At 48.4% G+C, this 18,879-nt stretch overlaps 1 protein-coding gene and 1 non-coding gene across 2 annotated transcripts in view; both read right to left on the reverse strand.

The window, feature by feature from the left end:
• GPN1 (GPN-loop GTPase 1) overlaps positions 1 to 18,879 on the reverse strand; it is a 41,407-nt gene that overhangs the window by 15,858 nt on the left and 6,670 nt on the right. The window lies entirely within an intron of this gene.
• LOC134990577 (U5 spliceosomal RNA) lies at positions 907 to 1,023 on the reverse strand. The gene has a single exon (XR_010195350.1). It is a non-coding gene; the product is annotated as a U5 spliceosomal RNA (small nuclear RNA).

The raw sequence follows: 18,879 nt of genomic DNA on the forward strand, positions 1-18,879 counted from the left end.
AACTTTGGTGACACCTTGTAGAAAGATGTTTACAGACGCAACTAGAGGCAAACGCTTTGAAAATAAGTTTACCACACAGATACCTGCACTCTTAGTGCAGATGAACGCAGTTTTCCATCCCATCCCGTTTAACAGAATACGGGTAACTTGAAGGATGATGTTGGAAACTTCCGAAGTTTACAACTTATGTAAGCACACGAAAATTTTTAAAATTTTTAATAATGAGCTGCCTTAAGCGGCTTACTATTTCGTAACATGGTTGGTATAACCGATACTGTAATGCTCTATTTTTTTAAGAGGGCGGTCTGAACCCTCACCCCGTCAACCGCAGCTGCGGTACATAGATAATAGGTACCTAGGTAACTATGGGTAAAAGAACGTTCCCTGATGTAACAGGTTGGACGTATTATGAGCGGGCCAAGATCGTGTGCAAGTATTCCTTGAAAATTCGAGAAGCAAACTTCTCTGAAACCCATGAGATACCACCAGTATGACTGTGACGAACTGTCTTCTGATCCGTTTTGGCAACGAAGAAAGAAGCGGAAAATGGTGGAGCCAAATACACGATGCTGAATAACCCCATGAATGTGATGTACACATACTGAGCTTTTGTAATTGTGGCGAGATGCCCTCATGTATACTTGAGGGTAACCCCCTTCTGTGGACTTACATCTGAAACACCTGTGGATTTAATGTCCAGTTTTTAAGATCCAAACCCTGACGGGTGAGATCGTCTGTCTAACAGATGTCCACTCACGGATTGATCTTTTGACATTTTCACATAATAGCGTTCTGAGCCATTGAAGATTTGAGTTACCTACCGCCTTGCCATGCGGCTTATTGGTTCTCACTGTTGAGTATGCAACTGCCGTTGCTTTGTTTGACTGCTTAAGGGCAGCGTGAGCCAGGCATGAAAAAAACAAAACAAAATTAAATTACATGAAACTCACGGTTGTTCCTCTCCACGGAAATCTTTAGTAAAAAGTGAAAGATTTATTCGTTCTGAAGAGAAAACCAGAGTCTATCCTTGGTCAGACTGAAAGCGAATTATTTATTGCATTGTAAAATGTTCTAGGACATTTATCTCTTGCATTGTAAAATGCACAGAGTTCTAGTACATTTATCGACAGCAATCTGTCGTGTTTTAGAACCTTTGCGTTGATTTTAACTACAAATCCTGACTCTCTGTGACTGTCGTCTAGAGTATACGCACCCTTGTCCCTCTGTGGGACAAGCGAGTGAAGGGTGGCGAACTAAATTGAAAACACATCTTATTCTTAATAAGTAAATACACCAATGTACCGCTAGTGTGCGTGTACTTTCGTTCTTGCTGGTGTAGTAGGTAAAAGTCGTTGATTTACCGTATTTATAATCTTACCTAGGAATTGACATCGTTTAGACAGACTTAGATGTGATTGTTTTCAAACTTAATCTGCTACTGTAGTATACCTTAGTAGCGCACGTTAGAGGAACTTTGTTAATACATAGTTCTTATGTGAGATGAGCTATCATTCCAACATCACTGTAGCAAATACCGGAAGCGGTAAGCAACGGTAGAAATGAAATGTTAATGGTTGTGGCGATTTGCAAACGCTAGAACCTGTGATGAAAAAACCGGACTGGGTAAATACGCATTGCGAAGATCAAAAGCAATTATACAATTTTGTGGCTTCAATAAGCAAAAACTAACTGCAGAAAATCCATTTTCTAACTGTAGTAAATGACTTGCTGATTGATATTGCAACGGAGCTGTTTGATTTTGCTCAAACAGAGGGGAATAAGTAACTGTGACTCTGTTGGCGTACTATTGCCTGGTTTATAAACCAGCAAAGACTAAATGACAACCTGCCAAACCGTTCAACAGAGGCAATTTTGTCTTTAAGCTGTAAACAGCTGACATATATAAGTTGAAGTCATGAAACCTCGCAAATGTAACATGTAAAGACGCGCTTCCACAATTGTAAAAGAGGTCATCAAACCACTGGCTTGCTGACTGTAACGTCCTGTCGTTACAAGGCGTGACTGTTTTTGTATAAAGGGATAAAACGCCGTAACAAGTATACTGTATGCGGTAATGGCTGAATATAAAGGAATAAAAATGCCGTTACAAGTATATCAAATTTAGGAGCAACCAAGCTCTGGCCTTGTCGCGCTTAACTAGCGACAATGAAAATAACCGGCGTTAGCAGAAGCTTTTCAGCTATACTCTGCCGCTTCTTTTAACAGTGATCGGCATGGTTTCATACATAGATTCTAGTGACCCAAATGTATCCTGGGTTTTTATAATGTTTGACAGAAACTCATCAACCCATGACGGATCGCGTCCTTTTGGCAACGAATATGTATAGTTATCCAAAACCCCGCACTATCTGAGTGCTGGACTACTGTACCGTTCTCACTCGTATTTATCGGTGTGAGATTGACATAGAATCGTGCATTAAATTATAAGACCAGTGAAATAAACACTCTGGTAGCCAAAGGAAAATTAGCCCTTTGGAAAGACTGTCTTTTGTTAGAGCTGGCGGAGTAATTCCGACTTCGATTACTGCTCTTTTAATTTGAATTGCCAATTTTATAAAAGTATTTTTAGTCTGCACTATAGCCTTACTTGCTATGTAGACAGACACCATAATAGGCAACAGACAGACACTTGCACGACTTAATGAAATTATTATATGGCATATATATATATATATATATATATATATATATATATATATATATATATATATATATATATATATATATATATATATATATATATATATATATATATGTTATTGCTGAACTGCATATTTATATGAAACTCATGGTTATTTCTCTGTACGGAAATCCTTAGGAACCTAAAGTATTCTTTATGTGAAAAACAGTTCATATTGGCATATGAAACCCGAAGCAAATTCCTACTAACACCCCTGCGCCTTCTGGTGGCTTAGAGATGTAGGGCAGGAATGTTCTAGAATTATCTTGAACTAAAAATTCCCACCAACACCCCTGCGCCTCCTTGTGGAGTAAAGGTGTATGGCCGGAATGTTCAGGAATTATAAGCTGGAAAAACAGCAATAATTAAAATGGCCGTTTTGCTTACCCTGAAATTCACAGTACAGGCAATTTATAGCCTTAATAGCCTTTTATACAGTTAATATATATAGCGTATATGTTATTACAGATCTATTATACAGTAAACACATACACTTAGTTAACCATACACTTAGTTAACCTCCAGTTACTATAAATCCAGCCTGCAGTGAATGTATTATATTGCAGTCTTAACAGAAACCCTTAGGTTATGATAGGCTATTAACTGCTTAACACTTTTGTTAACTCCTTGCAGCCTGTCATATCTGCTGCTATGGCCATATACTCCCCCCTCACCCCCCCTTGCAGCTGCGCTGCTTGTAAGGTAACTTCCACCCCATGTTACCTGCAGCGGTGCCGGGAGAGCAGGAGAGCGCAGAGTATAGCTGCGGCGACTTCAGACCTCAGTGACCGGATATGATACGGCGTCGCTGGCTGTCTGCCGAGTAGCTGGCTCGGGCGGCGCTGTGTACAGCGGTGGCCGGGTACCAGCGTTGGTAGAGCGGCCGGCGTCTGATTGACGTGCGGCCGCTCTGAGCTGTGCTCCGGAGTAGCTGGCTCGGCCGGCGCTGTGTACAGGAGAGCGGCCGGCGTCTGTGATTGACGTGCGGCCGCTCTGAGCTGTGCTCCGGAGTAGCTGGCTCGGCCGGCGCTGTGTACAGGAGAGCGGCCGGCGTCTGTGATTGACGTGCGGCCGCTCTGAGCTGTGCTTCCGGTCTTAGCGATGGGAGAGCGGCCGCCGTCTGTGATTGACGTGCGGCCGCTCTGAGCAGTGCTCCGGAGTTCTGCCGAGTAGCTGGCTCGGGCGGCGCTGTGTACAGCGGTGGCCGGGTTGGGAGAGCGGCCGGCGTCTGATTGACGTGCGGCCGCTCTGAGCTGTATTAGTGCTGGGAGAGCGGCCGGCGTCTGTGATTGACGTGCGGCCGCTCTGCTGCTAGGTAGTGCGGCGGCTGGAGCGGGTGCAGGGAGATATTCAGCGGTATGAGCGGCGGCTGTAATCGCTGTGGCCAACATAAAATAAACACTTTCCCCACACTGCAGGGCGGCAGCGTGAGCTGACCGCCCTGACCCACCATACCTTGTGCTGCAAGCTCCGTCCAGCTTGTGACGACTTCTCATGCTGGCTGTGACGGGGCTTCTGTATGTAAGCTCTGTCCAGTTTGTCAGTCATCTTGGCTGTGACGGAGCTTCTTTCTGTAAGCTCCGTCCAGTTGTTTTCCGTGCAGCTTGCAGTAACCAGCTGCCTGTGGCTGTGAGGGTGCTCTTTGTGAGGACCGACACGCCATGCGCTGCCTTATAGCGCCTGTGGCTGTGAGGGTGCTCTTTGTGAGGACCGACACGCCATACGCTGCCTTGCAGCGGCACCATCCCGGACCCAAGTTTTTCCAGAAACTGGGACGGGAAGTGTAAAAATTAAAAATAAAAATCTTCTGAAAAGTGGCCATTGCCACAAGCCGATGATCATGCTGTGAGCACCGAAAAAACACTGGCAAAGTACACTGAGGTACTTGGGGATATGGAGGGGGGGAGAGTCCTAAATTTGAATATTCAGTGCCTTTGTTCGGCTACGCCCGTCCATATCCCAAGAGTACTCCAGTGACCCCTAGTGGATGATAAAGAAATCTTATTTTCTCTAACGTCCTAGTGGATGCTGGGGACTCCGTCAGGACCATGGGGATTATACCAAAGCTCCCAAACGGGCGGGAGAGTGCGGGTGACTCTGCAGCACCGAATGAGAGAACTCCAGGTCCTCCTCAGCCAGGGTATCAAATTTGTAGAATTTTACAAACGTGTTCCCCCCTGACCACGTAGCTGCTCGGCAAAATTTTAAAGCAGAGACCCCCTCGGGCATCCGCCCAAGATGAGCCCACCTTCCTTGTGGAATGGGCATTGACAGATTTTGGCTGTGGCAGGCCTGCCACAGACTGTGCAAGCTGAATTGTACTACAAATCCAACGAGCAATAGTCTGCTTAGAAGCAGGAGCACCCATCTTTTGGGGTGCATACAATATAAACAGCAAGTCAGACTTTCTGACTCCAGCCGTCCTGGAAATATATATATATATATATATATATCTATTTTTAGGGCCCCGACAACGTCTAGCAACTTGGAGTCCTCCAAGTCCCTAGTAGCCGCAGGCACCACAATATGTTGTTTCAGGCGAAACGCTGACACCACCTTAGGAAGAAACTGGGGACGAGTCCGCAGTTCTGCCCTGTCCGAATGGAAAAACAAATATGAGCTTTTTTTAAGACAAAGCCCCCAATTCTGACAATCGCCTGGCCGAGGCCAGGGCCACAACATGGTCCCTTTCCATGTGAGATATTTCAAATCCACAGATTTGATCGGTTCAAACCAATATGATTTGAGGAATCCCAACACTACGTTGAGATCCCACGGTGCCACTGGAGGCACACAAGGGGCTGTATATGCAATACTCCCTTGACAAACGTCTGGACTTCAGGAATTGAAGCCAATTTTTTTTCTGGAAGAAAATCTACAGGGCCGAAACTTGAACCTTAATGGACCCCAATTTGAGGCTCATAGACACTCCTGTTTTCAGGAAGTGCAGAAATCGACCTAGTTGAAATTTATTATTTTTTTTTTCTTCCGTGGGGCCTTCCTGGCCTCACCCACGCAACATATTTTCACCACATGTGGTGATAACGTTGTGCGGTCACCTCCTTCCTGGCTTTGACCAGGGTAGGTATGACCTCTTCCGGAATGCCTTTTCCCTTAGGATCCGGCGTTCAACCGCCATGCCGTCAAACGCAGTCGCGGTAAGACTTGGAACAGACAAGGTCCCTGCTGGAGCAGGTCCTTTCTTAGAGGCAGATGCCACGGTTCCTCTTGGAACAGACATGGTTCTTGCTGAAAGCAAATCCCATCTTAGCTCCCGAGGCCATTAGTCCTCTGTGAGCATCTCTTGAAGTTCCGGGTACCAAGTCCCTCTTGGCCAATCCGGAGCCACGAGTATAGTTCTTACTCCTCTACGTCTTATAATTCTCAATACCTTGGTTATGAGAAGCAGAAGAGGGAACACATACACCGACTGTTACACCCACGGTGTTACCAGGACGTCCACAGCTATCGCCTGAAGGTCTCGTGACCTGGCGCAATACCTGTCCCGTTTTTTGTTCGGGCGGGACGCCATCATTTCCACCTTTGGTCTTTCCCAACGGTTCACAATCATGCGGAAAACTTCCCGATGAAGTTCCCACTCTCCCGGGTGGAGGTCGTGCCTGCTGAGGAAGTCTGCTTCCCAGTCGTCCACTCCCGGAATGAACACTGCTGACAGTGCTATCACATGATTTTCCGTCTAGCGAAAAATCCTTGCAGTTTTGACCACTGCCCTCCTGCTTCTTGTGCCGCCCTATCTGTTTACGTGGGCGACTGCCGTGATGTTATCCCACTGGATCAATACCGGCTGACCTTGAAGCAGAGGCCTTGCTAAGCTTATAGCATTACAAATTTGCTCTTAGCTCCAGTATATTTATGTGGAGAGAATTCTCCAGACTTGATCACACTCCCTGGAAATTTTTTCCCTGTGTGACTGCTCCCCAGCCTCTCAGGCTGGCCTCCGTGGATACCAGCATCCAATCCTGAATGCCGAATCTGCGGCCCTCTAGAAGATGAGCACTCTGTAATCACCACAGGAGAGACACCCTTGTCCTTGGATATAGGGTTATCCGCTGATGCATTTGAAGATGCGATCCGGACCATTTGTCCAGCAGATCCCACTGAAGAGTTCTTGCGTGAAATCTGCCGAATGGAAGCGCTTCGTAATAAGCCACCATTTTTTACCAGGACTCTTGTGCAATGATGCACTGACACTTTTCCTGGTTTTAGGAGGATCCCGATTAGCTCGGATAACTCCCTGGCTTTCTCCTCTGGGAGAAACACCCTTTTCCTGGACTGTGTCCAGAATCATCCCTAGGACCAGCAGACGTGTCGTCGGAACAACTGCGGTTTTGGAATATTTAGAATCCACCCGTGCTGTCGTAGAACTACTTGAGATAGTGCTACTCCGACCTCCAACTGTTCTCTGGACCTTGTTCTTATCAGGAGGTCGTCCATTTTCTTTGAAGACGAATCCTCATTTCGGTCATTACCTTGGTAAAGACCCGGGGTGCCTTGGACACTCCAACGGCATCGTCTGAAACTGATAGTGACAGTTCTGTACCACGAACCTGAGGTACCCTTGGTGAGAAAAGCAAATTTTGGGACATGGAGGTAAGCATCCCTGATGTCCCGGGACACCATATAGACCCCTTGTTCCCAGTTCGCTATCACTGCTCTGAGTGACTCCATCTGGATTTGAACCCTTGTAAGTGTTCAAATTTTTCAGATTTAGAATCGGTCTCACCTAGCCTTCTGGCTTCAGTACCACCCTATAGTGTGGAACAATACCCCTTTCCTTGTTGTAGGAGGGGTAATTTTATTATCACCTGCTGGGAATACAGCTTGTGAATTGTTTTCAATACTGCCTCCCTGTCGGAGGGGGACATTGGTACAGCAGACTACAGGAACCTGCGAGGGGGGAAACGCCTCGACATTCCAATCTGTGCCCCTTTGATACTACTTGTAGGATCCAGGGGTCCTGTACGGTCCCAGCGTCATGCTGAGAACTTAGTAGAAGCGGTGGAGGGCTTCTGTTCCTGGGAATGGGCTGCCTGCTGCAGTCTTCTTCCCTTTCCTCTATCCCTGGGCAGATATCTTATAGGGACGAAAAGACTGAGGCTGAAAAGACGGTGTCTTTTTCTGCAGAGATGTGACTTAGGGTAAAAAACGGTGGATCTTCCAGCAGTTGCCGTGGCCACCAGGTCCCATGGACCGACCCCAAATAACTCCTCCCCCTTTTATACGGCAATACATCTTTGTGCCGTTTGGAATCTGCATCCCCTGACCACTGTCGTGTCCATAAACATCTTCTTGCAGATATGGACATCGCATTTACTCTTGATGCCAGAGTGCAAATATCCCTCTGCGCATCTCGTATATATAGAAATGCATCCTTTAAATGCTCTATAGTCAATAAAATACTGTCCCTGTCAAGGGTATCAATATTTTTAGTCAGGGAATCCGACCAAGCCACCTCAGCTCTGCACATCCAGGCTGAGGCGATCGCTGGTCACAGTATAACACCAGCATGTGTGTGTATACTTTTTAGGATATTTTTCTGATAAGCGTGTGAGCGCCTTATCCACCCTGAGGGGTGTTTCCCAATGCGCCTTAACTTCTGGCGGGAAAGGGTATACCGCCAATAATTTTCTATCGGGGGAAACCCACGCATCATCACACACTTCATTTAATTTATCTGATTCAGGAAAAACTACAGGTAGTTTTTTTTTTCACCTCACACATAATACCCTTCTTTGTGGTACTTGGAGTATCAGAAATATGTAACACCTCCTTCATTGCCCTTAACGTGTGGCCCTAAAGGAAAATACGTTTGTTTCTTCACCGTCGACACTGAAATCAGTGTCCGTGTCTGGGTCTATGTCGACCGACTGAGGTAAATGGGCGTTTTTACAAGCCCCTGACGGTGTCTGAGACGCCTGGACCGGTACTAATTTGTTCGCCGGCCGTCTCATGTCGTCAACCCACTTGCAGCGTGTTGACATTATCACGTAATTCCATAAGTAAGCCATCCATTCCGGTGTCGACTCCCTAGAGAGTGACATCACCATTACAGGCAATTTGCTCCGCCTCCTCACCAACATTTTCCTCATACATGTCGACACACACGTACCGACATACAGCACACACATAGGGAATGCTCTGATAGAGGACAGGACCCACTAGCCCTTTGGGGAGACAGAGGGAGAGTTTGCCAGCACACACCAAAATGCTATAATTATACAGGGACAACCCTTATATAAGTGTTCCTCCCATATAGCATTTAATATATATGTATATCGCCAAATCAGTGCCCCCCCTCTCTGTTTTAACCCTGTTTCTGTAGTGCAGTGCAGGGGAGAGCCTGGGAGCCTTCCCCTCAGCCTTTCTGTGAGGGAAAATGGCGCTGTGTGCTGAGGAGAATAGGCCCCGCCCCCTTTTCGGCGGGCTTCTTCTCCGGAGATTGTGAAGTCTGGCAGGGGTTAAATACATCCATATAGCCTCAAGGGCTATATGTGATGTATTTTTCGCCATACAGGTATTCTACATTGCTGCCAGGGCGCCCCCCCCCGCGCCCTGCACCCTCCGTGATCGCTGTGGGAAGTGTGCTGACAGACAATGGCGCACAGCTGCAGTGCTGTGCGCTACCTGAGGAAGACTGAAAAGTCTTCTGCCGCCTGGTTCCGGACCTCTTCAATCTTCAGCATCTGCAAGGGGGTCGGCGGCGCGGCTCCGGGACGAACCCCAGGGCGAGACCTGTGTTCCGACTCCCTCTGAAGCTAATGGTGTCCAGTAGCCTAAGAATCCAATCCATCCTGCACGCAGGTGAGTTGAAATTCTCTCCCCTAAGTCCCTCGATGCAGTGAGCCTGTTGCCAGCAGGACTCACTGAAAATAAAGAACCTAAAAACTTTTTCTAAGCAACTCTTTAAGAGAGCCACCTAGATTGCACCCTTCTCGGACGGGCACAAAAACCTAACTGAGGCTTGGAGGAGGGTCATAGGGGGAGGAGCCAGTACACACCATGTGATCCTAAAAGCTTGCTTTTGTGCCCTGTCTCCTGCGGAGCCGCTATTCCCCATGGTCCTGACGGAGTCCCCAGCATCCACTAGGACGTTAGAGAAATATGAACCTTGAGGGAGGCCAGACGAAGGCTTAAGTCCAGGCCCTGTTGCAGAAAATCAAAAAGCTTGGCAGTACTGAACTTGTATACATCATAATTCTTATCTGCACACCAGGTGAAGTAAGAATTCCAGACTCTATGAGAAATCCGAGCCTTCAACATCGTTTGAATGACCACCTCAGAAAAACCGTTGGCCCTCAGGACGGAAGCTTCAAGAGCCACGCCGTCAAAGCCAGTCGGGTCAAATCCGGGTAGACACATGGGCCCTGAACGAGGAGGTCTGGGCGTTGTGGAAGTAGAAGAGGACGCTCTATCGAGAGACCCTGTAGGTCTGAGAATCAATGCCGTCTGGGCCACGCTGGAGCGAGTAGAAGTAGGATTCCTCCTTCTTGCTTGAACTTCCTTTTTACCCTGGGCAGGAGTGACACCGAAGGGGACACGTATGGCAGCCGAAAGTTCCATGGAATTGCCAGTGCGATCACGAACGCTGCTTGAGGATCCCTTATTCTTGCTCCGAAGACCGGAACCTTTTGATTGTGTCGAGATGCCATCAGGTCTACATCTGGTAGGCCCCACTTGTCCACTAGGAGTTGTAATACTTATGGATGAAGGCTCCACTCACCGGCGTGTACGTCCTGACGACTGAGGAAGTCCGCTACCCAGTTGAGGACACCCGGAATGAACACTGCCGATATTGCTGGAAGATGGAAGTGTCAAAGATTCTTCAGTGGGCGGAACGCCATCATTGCCATGCGGCTTAGAGTGCCACAGTGATGATTTATGTACGCCACCGTGGTGGCGTTGTCCGACTGTACTTGAACAGGCCCGTTCTGTACCAGAGGCAGGGCAAGTTTCAGAGCACTGAACACTGCCCGTAACTGCAGAATATTTATCGGGAGGAGAGAATCCTCCTGGGTCCACCGCGCCCCAACCCCACAGACTGGCATCTGCCGTTAGAAGAAACCAGTTGGAGAAACAGAAGGGAAGACCCCTGCTCAATTGTTGGTCCACCAGGTCAGTGACAGACGAACCCACGGAGTCAAGGAGATCCTGTGAGATCTGATCAGGTGAGGCAGGCCGTCCCACTTGGCAAGGATTAGCTTCTGCAGAGGGCGAGAGTGAAACAGAGTGTACTCCACCATGTCGAAAGCAGACACCATAAGGCCTAGTATTTGCATCGCCGAGTGTATCGACGCTCGTAGATGAGAAAGGAAGCATCTTATCCTGTCCTGAAGCTTCAGGACCTTCTCTGGAGACAAGAACAACCGTTGGTTGAGCGTGTCCAACAATGCCCCCAGGTGCACCATGCTCTGAGCAGGGACCAGGGAGGATTTCTTCCAGTTGATGAGCCAACCGTGGGCTTGCAGGAATTGGACAGTCAGATCCAGATGATGGACGAGAACCTCTGGGGAGTTCGCAGGATCAACAAATCGTTCAGATACGGTAGGATCCTGATACCCTGAGGACGCACCGCCATGACCTTGGTGAAGATACGGGGAGCCATGGTCAGGCCAATAGGCAAGGCCTGGAATTGATAATGTAGGTTGCCAATAGCAAACCGCAGGCACTGCTAATGCGCAATGGCAATAGGGATATGTAGGTAAGCATCCTGTATGTCCAGGGATACCATATAGTCCATGAGCTCCAAGGCCAGAATGATAGAACGAAGAGTTTCCATATGGAACTTGGAAACCTTCACAAATATATTCAAAGACTTGAGGTTGAGAATTGGCCAGGAGGATCCATTTGGTTTTGGAACAACGTTGAATAGTAACACCCTGCATCTCTGAGCCAGAGGCACTGGCACAATCACTCCTGTGTCCAGAAGGGATTGAACCACCAAGTGGAGAGGTTTTGCTTTTACCGGATCCGAAGGGATGTTTGTCAAGCAAAACCTGCGAGGGGGATGGTTCCTAAAAGAGATGGCGTATCCGTGAGTGACAACTTCCCTTACCCAGGCGTCTGAAATGGTCTTTAACCATACCTGAGCGAACTGTAGAAGTCGGCCTCCCACCCTGAGGTCCGCCCCGTCATGCAGCAGGCTTGTCTGGTTTGGTAGCAGGCTGACGGTCCACCCAAGAACGTTTAGGTTTGGGCTTAAGAGATTTTGGAAGTGCGAGCCTGTTTTGGGTACGCCTGACCCTTTGCTTTACCTGGAGGTCGAAAGGAACGAAAAGTGGTACTTTCAGTTTACGGAGCGGAAGGATTAGTACGAGGCAGACAAGCAGTTTTAGCAGACGCTAAGTCAGCAACAATTTTGTTCAAATCTTCTCCAAAAAGGATGTCTCCCTTAAAAGGGATCACCTCCAAGGTCTTCTAAGAGTCCAGATCCACAGACCAGGTCCGCAACCAAAGAATCAGGCGAGCCAGAATGGACGTAGTAGACGCCTTGGCCGCCAGGACACCGGCACCAGATGCGCCTCCTGAATATAACGAGGGGCTGCAATAATATATGAAAGACACTGTCTGGCATTATCAGAAAAATTAGAAGGAAGCTCCGCTTCAACTTCTTGGACCCAGGCTACAATAGCCCTTGCAGCCCAAGAAGCTGCTATAGTGGGTCTATGTACGGCACCCGCCAGAGTGTAAATAGACTTCAAGCAACCCTCCACACGCTTATCCGTCGGTTCCTTCAGAGAGGTGACGGTAGTGACAGGCTGAGTAGAGGACACCACCAGACGCGCGTCATGCGAGTCCACCGGTGGCGGTGTTTCCCAATTCTTACTTATCTCTGCAGCGAGGGAATAACGAACTAGCAACTTTTTAGAGGGCAAATTTCTTTCCTGGAGACTCCCAGGATTCCTGATGTATGTCTACTAAAAAGCCACCTAGATTGCACCCTCTCGGACGGGCACAAAAACCTAACTGAGGCTTGGAGGAGGGTCATAGGGGGAGGAGCCAGTACGCACCATGTGACCTAAAAGCTTTTTTAGATGTGCCCTGTCTCCTGCGGAGCCCGCTATTCCCCATGGTCCTGACGGAGTCCCCAGCATCCACTAGGACGTTAGAGAAACTAATTTAGTGACCTTCTGACGCTTGAACTTATCAGGTTTCTTAGACGTATCTGGAGGTACGGATTCATCCTCAATCCGAAGAATCAGTCTGATAGCCTCCAAAAGGTCAGAAACAGATTCCCCATCAGAAGCATCGGCATCAGTGTCTGTGGGGTCAGTGTACACGCCATCTTTATCGGATGAAGTGTCCGTAATATGCATAGATTGTGAGGAGGTAAAGCCCGCTTAGATGACCGTTTGGTCTTAGGGGGGCGAGGGTTAGATTTTTGTTTAACCAGAGTCCGATTAAGTTGCTGTAACTGAGTTGACAGAGTATCTGCCCATGGCGGATTCACTGCAGGGAAAATATGTGGCTGTAATGGCACAGGAGGTCCCACAGGGGGCGTAAGTATCGTTACTAGCGTAGTCAGCAGATTAGAAAAAGCAGACCAAGGTGGTTCTTGGTAAGCCAACGGTGCTGCAGGCTGACTGAGGGGTATATAACCCCCGGCACTTGGACTCTCAGCTGGAGAATTTTCCTCAGATAAATCCTCAGCGTCAGCACTGCATGACGCAGGCTCCGCCAAGGATTTCCTGCTCTTAGGAGCAGACATACAGAAACGTAGCCTTAGGGCGTAACAGTACAATATAGCCAGACGCAGTACCTAACAGAAACCCCTGTGCAGCGTGACCACGGATCGCAAAATATGTGAGATACACGGAATAGGAACCACACAGCAGCTATAGGCACACACACAGTCACATGTACAATGCAGAGATTATTACAAACAATAAAACTGCACTGGACTAGTAATACTATGTAAAGCTATGTATGTACACAGATATAACAATGCACAGTAATACTGGATGTATATCACAGGATACTTGTACTAAATATCCCTGTAGTAATGCACTTGTTCTTAACTAACGCCGTCTAAACGACATGTAGAATACTGAAGTGTCCTGTAAATGCACAGCGCTGATGAGACAGGCGGCTTTACAGAGGAGACAGTGCCCAGCAGTCCCAGAGTCAGCACAGCTCTGTGTAATGGCGCCCAAACGCTGACAGGGAGTGAGGTAGAGATATGCAGCTCCAGGGCGAGAACATTTGCAGTAAATGACGCCCTGGGGGAGGGGCTACAGGTCAGAGCCTTATCCCCTTGCTGGACTTCACCACTGGGTACTGCGGGGCCTATTCTAAACGGATATTAGTAAATCCGACCTGTGCCCCCTGCCCTGGTGGATATAGTGGGATCCCTGCACGGTAACAGTGTCCACGCCAGCGACGCAGTCCGACTCCGGGGACCACGCTGGATCGCGATTTTGGCGGGTCCCGCCTGGGGGACCCTCTTACCTCCTCCCTGGACTGGCGGCCACGCGATCCTGGAGAGCAGCGGCGGTATGTGTGCCTGAAAGGACCGGAGCGCCTCCGCTGTAAGTACCCGGCAACCAAGGCGCGGGAGTATACAGCGCCGCTGGGGGAGGTGAGGGAGCCGCAGCACGCTATGTCAATACTGACATATAGCAACTAGTGCCTGTGCTGCAGCCCTTGTAGTCTTCTTTCTTCAAAAAAGCTCTTTTTAGGGCTGCTTAGAGCAGCCCTCCCTGTTACCTGCCTGCACCAATTTACACACTGATCTCCAGTGCCTGGAGGCGGGGCTATAGAGGGGGCGGGGCAAGGCATCCTGGGAACAGTCAAAGCTTTAGCCTGTTGGTGCCTCGGATCAAGATCCTACTTTACACCCCGATGTTATTCCCTGTGGAATACCAGTGTACCCCGCTGCATAAAGGGTCAGTACCTATATTGACAGGGAAGGTGAGTATATGGTATAACGGGTCAGTACCTATATTGGCAGGGAAGGGATGTATATGGTATAGGGGGTCAGTACCTATGGGGGTAATTCCAAGTTGATCACAGCAGGAATTTTGTTAGCAGTTGGGCAAAACCATGTGCACTGCAGGGGAGGCAGATGTAACATGTGCAGAGAGAGTTAGATGTGGGTTATTTTGTTTCTGTGCAGGGTAAATACTGGCTGCTTTATTTTTACACTGCAATTTAGATTGCAGATTGAACACACCACACCCAAATCTAACTCTCTCTGCACATGTTACATCTGCCCCCCCCCTGCAGTGCACATGGTTTTGCCCAACTGTTAAAAAATTTCCTGCTGCGATCAGCTTGGAATTACCCCCTATATTGGCAGAGATGAGGTGTATATGGTATAGGGGGTCAGTACCTATATTGGCAGGGAAGAGGTGTATATGGTATAGGGGGTCAGTACCTATATTGGCAGGGGAGGGGTGTATATGGTAAAGGGGGGTCAGTACCTATATTGGCAGGGATGGGGTGTATATGGTATAGGGGGTCAGTACCTATATTGGCAGGGAAGGGGTGTATATGGTATAGGGGGTCAGTACCTATATTGGCAGGGAAGGGGTGTATATGGTATAGGGGGTCAGTACCTATATTGGCAGGGAAGGGGTGCATATGGTATAAGGAGTCAGTACCTATATTGGCAGGGAAGGGGTGTATATGGTATAGGGGGTCAGTACCTATATTGGCAGAGATGGGGTGTATATGGTATAGGGGGTCAGTACCTATATTGGCAGGGAAGGGGTGTATATGGTATAGGGGGTCAGTACCTATATTGGCAGGGAAGGGGTGCATATGGTATAAGGAGTCAGTACCTATATTGGCAGGGAAGGGGTGTATATGGTATAGGGGGTCAGTACCTATATTGGCAGAGATGGGGTGTATATGGTATAGGGGGTCAGTACCTATATTGGCAGGGAAGGGGTGTATATGGTATAGGGGGGACAGTACCTATATTGGCAGAGATGGGGTGTATATAGTATAGGGGCCAGGACCTATATTGGTAGGGAAGGGGTGTATATGGTATAGGGGGTCAGTACCTATATTGGAAGGGGTGTATATGGTATAGGGGGGGTCAGTACCTATATTGGCAGGGAAGAGGTGTATATGGTATAAGGGGTCAGTACCTATATTGGCAGGGAAGGGGTGTATATGGTATAAGGGGTCAGTACCTATATTGGAAGGGAAGTATATGGTATAGGGGGGTCAGTACCTATATTGGCAGGGAAGGAGTGTATGAGGTATAGGGGGAGTCAGTAAGGATATTGGCAGGGAAGGGGTGTATATGGTATAAGGGGTCAGTACCTATATTGGAAGGGAAGTATATGGTATAGGGGGGTCAGTACCTATATTGGCAGAGAAGGGGTGTATATGGTATAGGGGGGGTCAGTACCTATATTGGCAGGGAAGGGGTGTATATGGTATAAGGGGGGGGGGGGGTGTCAGTACCTATATTGGCAGGGAAGGGGTGTATATGGTATAGGGGGAGTCAGTAAGGATATTGGCAGGGAAGGGGTGTATATGGTATAGGGGGTCAGTACCTATATTGGCAGGGAAGGGGTGTATATGGTATAGGGGGTCAGTACCTATATTGGCAGGGAAGGTGTGTATATGGTATAGGGGGTCAGTACCTATATTGCCAGGGAAGGTGTGTATATGGTATAGGGGGTCAGTACCTATATTGCCAGGGAAGGGGTGTATATGGTATAATGCGTCAGTACCGATATTTGCAGGGAAGGGGTGTATATGGTATAATGGGTCAGTACCGATATTGGCAGGGAAGGGGTGTATATGGTAAAGGGGGTCAGTACCTATATTGGCAGGGAAGGGGTGTATATGGTATAAGGGGTCAGTGCCTATATTGGCAGGGAAGGGGTGTATATGGTATAAGGGGTCAGTGCCTATATTGGCAGGGAAGGGGTGTATATGGTATAGGGGGTCAGTACCGGTATTGGCAGGGAAGTGGTGTATATGGTATAGGGGGTCAGTACCTATATTGGCAGGGACGGGGTGTATATGGTATAGGGGGTCAGTACCTATATTGGCAGGGAAGGGGTGTATATGGTATAATTGGTCAGTACCTATATTGGCAGGGAAGTGGTGTATATGGTATAGGGGAGGTCAGTACCTATATTGGCAGGGAAGTGGTGTATATGGTATAAGGGGGTCAGTACCTATATTGGCAGGGAAGTGGTGTATATGGTATAGGGGGAGTCAGTACCGATATTGGCAGGGAAGGGGTGTATATGGTATAGGGGGGGGGGGGGGAGTCAGTATCGATATTGGCAGGGAAGGGGTGTATATGGTATAGGGGGGAGTCAGTACCGATATTGGCAGGGAAGGGGTGTATATGGTATAGGGGGGGGGGGGGGGGGGGGGGGGAGTCAGTATCGATATTGGCAGGGAAGGGGTGTATATGGTATAGGGGGGAGTCAGTACCGATATTGGCAGGGAAGGGGTGTATATGGTATAGGGGGGAGTCAGTACCGATATTGGCAGGGAAGGGGTGTATAGAGGGTCAGTACCTATATTGGCAGGGAAGGGGTGCATATGGTATAGGGGGAGTCAGTACCGATATTGGCAGGGAAGGGGTGTATATGGTAAAGGGGGTCAGTACCTATATTGGCAGGGAAGGGGTGTATAAGGTATAGGGGGTCAGTACCTATATTGGCAGGGAAGGGGTGTATATGGTATAAGGAGTCAGTACCTATATTGGCAGGGAAGGGGTGTATATGGTATAGGGGGTCAGTACCTATATTGGCAGGGAAGGGGTGTATATGGTATAAGGGGTCAGTACCTATATTGGCAGGGAAGGGGTGTATATGGTATAAGGGGTCAGTACCGATATTGGCAGGGAAGTGGTGTATATGCTATAAGGGGTCAGTACCTATATTGGCAGGGAAGGGGTGTATATGGTATAGGGGGGTCAGTACCTATATTGGCAGGGAAGGGGTGTATATGGTAAAGGGGGTCAGTATCTATATTGGCAGGGAAGGGGTGTATAAGGGGTCAGTACAGATATTGGCAGGGAAGGGGTGTATATGATATAGGGGGTCAGTACCTATATTGGCAGGGAAGGGGTGTATAAGGGGTCAGTGCCTATATTGGCAGGGAAGGGGTGTATAAGGGGTCAGTGCCAATATTGGCAGGGAAGGGGGGTATAGGGGGTCAGTACCTATATTGGCAGGGAAGGGGTGTATATGGTATAGGGGGGTCAGTACCTATATTGGCAGGGAAGGGGTGTATATGGTATAGGGGGTCAGTAACTATATTGGCAGGGAAGGGGTGTATATGGTATAGGGGGTCAGTACCTATATTGGCAGGGAAGGGGTGTATATGGTAAAGGGGAGTCAGTACCGATATTGGCAGGGAAGGGGTGTATATGGTATAGGGGGTCAGTACCTATATTGGCAGGGGAGGGGTGCATATGGTAAAGGGGGGGTCAGTACCTATATTGACAGGGATGGGGTGTATATGGTATAGGGGGGTCAGTACCTATATTGGCAGGGAAGGGGTGCATATGGTATAAGGAGTCAGTACCTATATTGGCAGGGAAGGGGTGTATATGGTATAGGGGGTCAGTACCTATATTGGCAGGGAAGGGGTGTATATGGTATAGGGGGTCAGTACCTATATTGGCAGGGAAGGGGTGTATATGGTATAGGGGGTCAGTACCTATATTGGCAGAGATGGGGTGTATATGGTATAGGGGGTCAGTACCTATATTGGCAGGGAAGGGGTGTATATGGTATAGGGCAGGCCTGGCCAACCTGTGGCTCTCCAGATGTAGTGAAACTACACATCCCAGCATGCCCTGCCACAGTTTTAGCATTCCCTAATAGCAAAACTGTGGCAAGGCATGATGGGACTTGTAGTTTTACAACAGCTGGAGAGCCACAGGTTGGCCAGGCCTGGTATAGGGGGAACAGTACCTATATTGGCAGGGAAGGGAAGTATATGGTATAAGGGGTCAGTACCTATATTGGAAGGGAAGTATATGGTATAATGGGTCAGTACCTATATTGGCAGAGATGGGGTGTATATGGTATAGGGTTTAGGACCTATATTGGTAGGGAAGGGGTGTATATGGTATAGGGGGTCAGTAACTATATTGGAAGGGAAGGGGTGTGTATGGTATAGGGGGGGTCAGTACCTATATTGGAAGGGGTGTATATGGTATAGGGGGGGTCAGT

This window comes from Pseudophryne corroboree, unplaced genomic scaffold (genome assembly GCF_028390025.1).
Source record: "Pseudophryne corroboree isolate aPseCor3 unplaced genomic scaffold, aPseCor3.hap2 scaffold_1183, whole genome shotgun sequence".
Lineage (NCBI taxonomy): Eukaryota > Metazoa > Chordata > Amphibia > Anura > Myobatrachidae > Pseudophryne > Pseudophryne corroboree.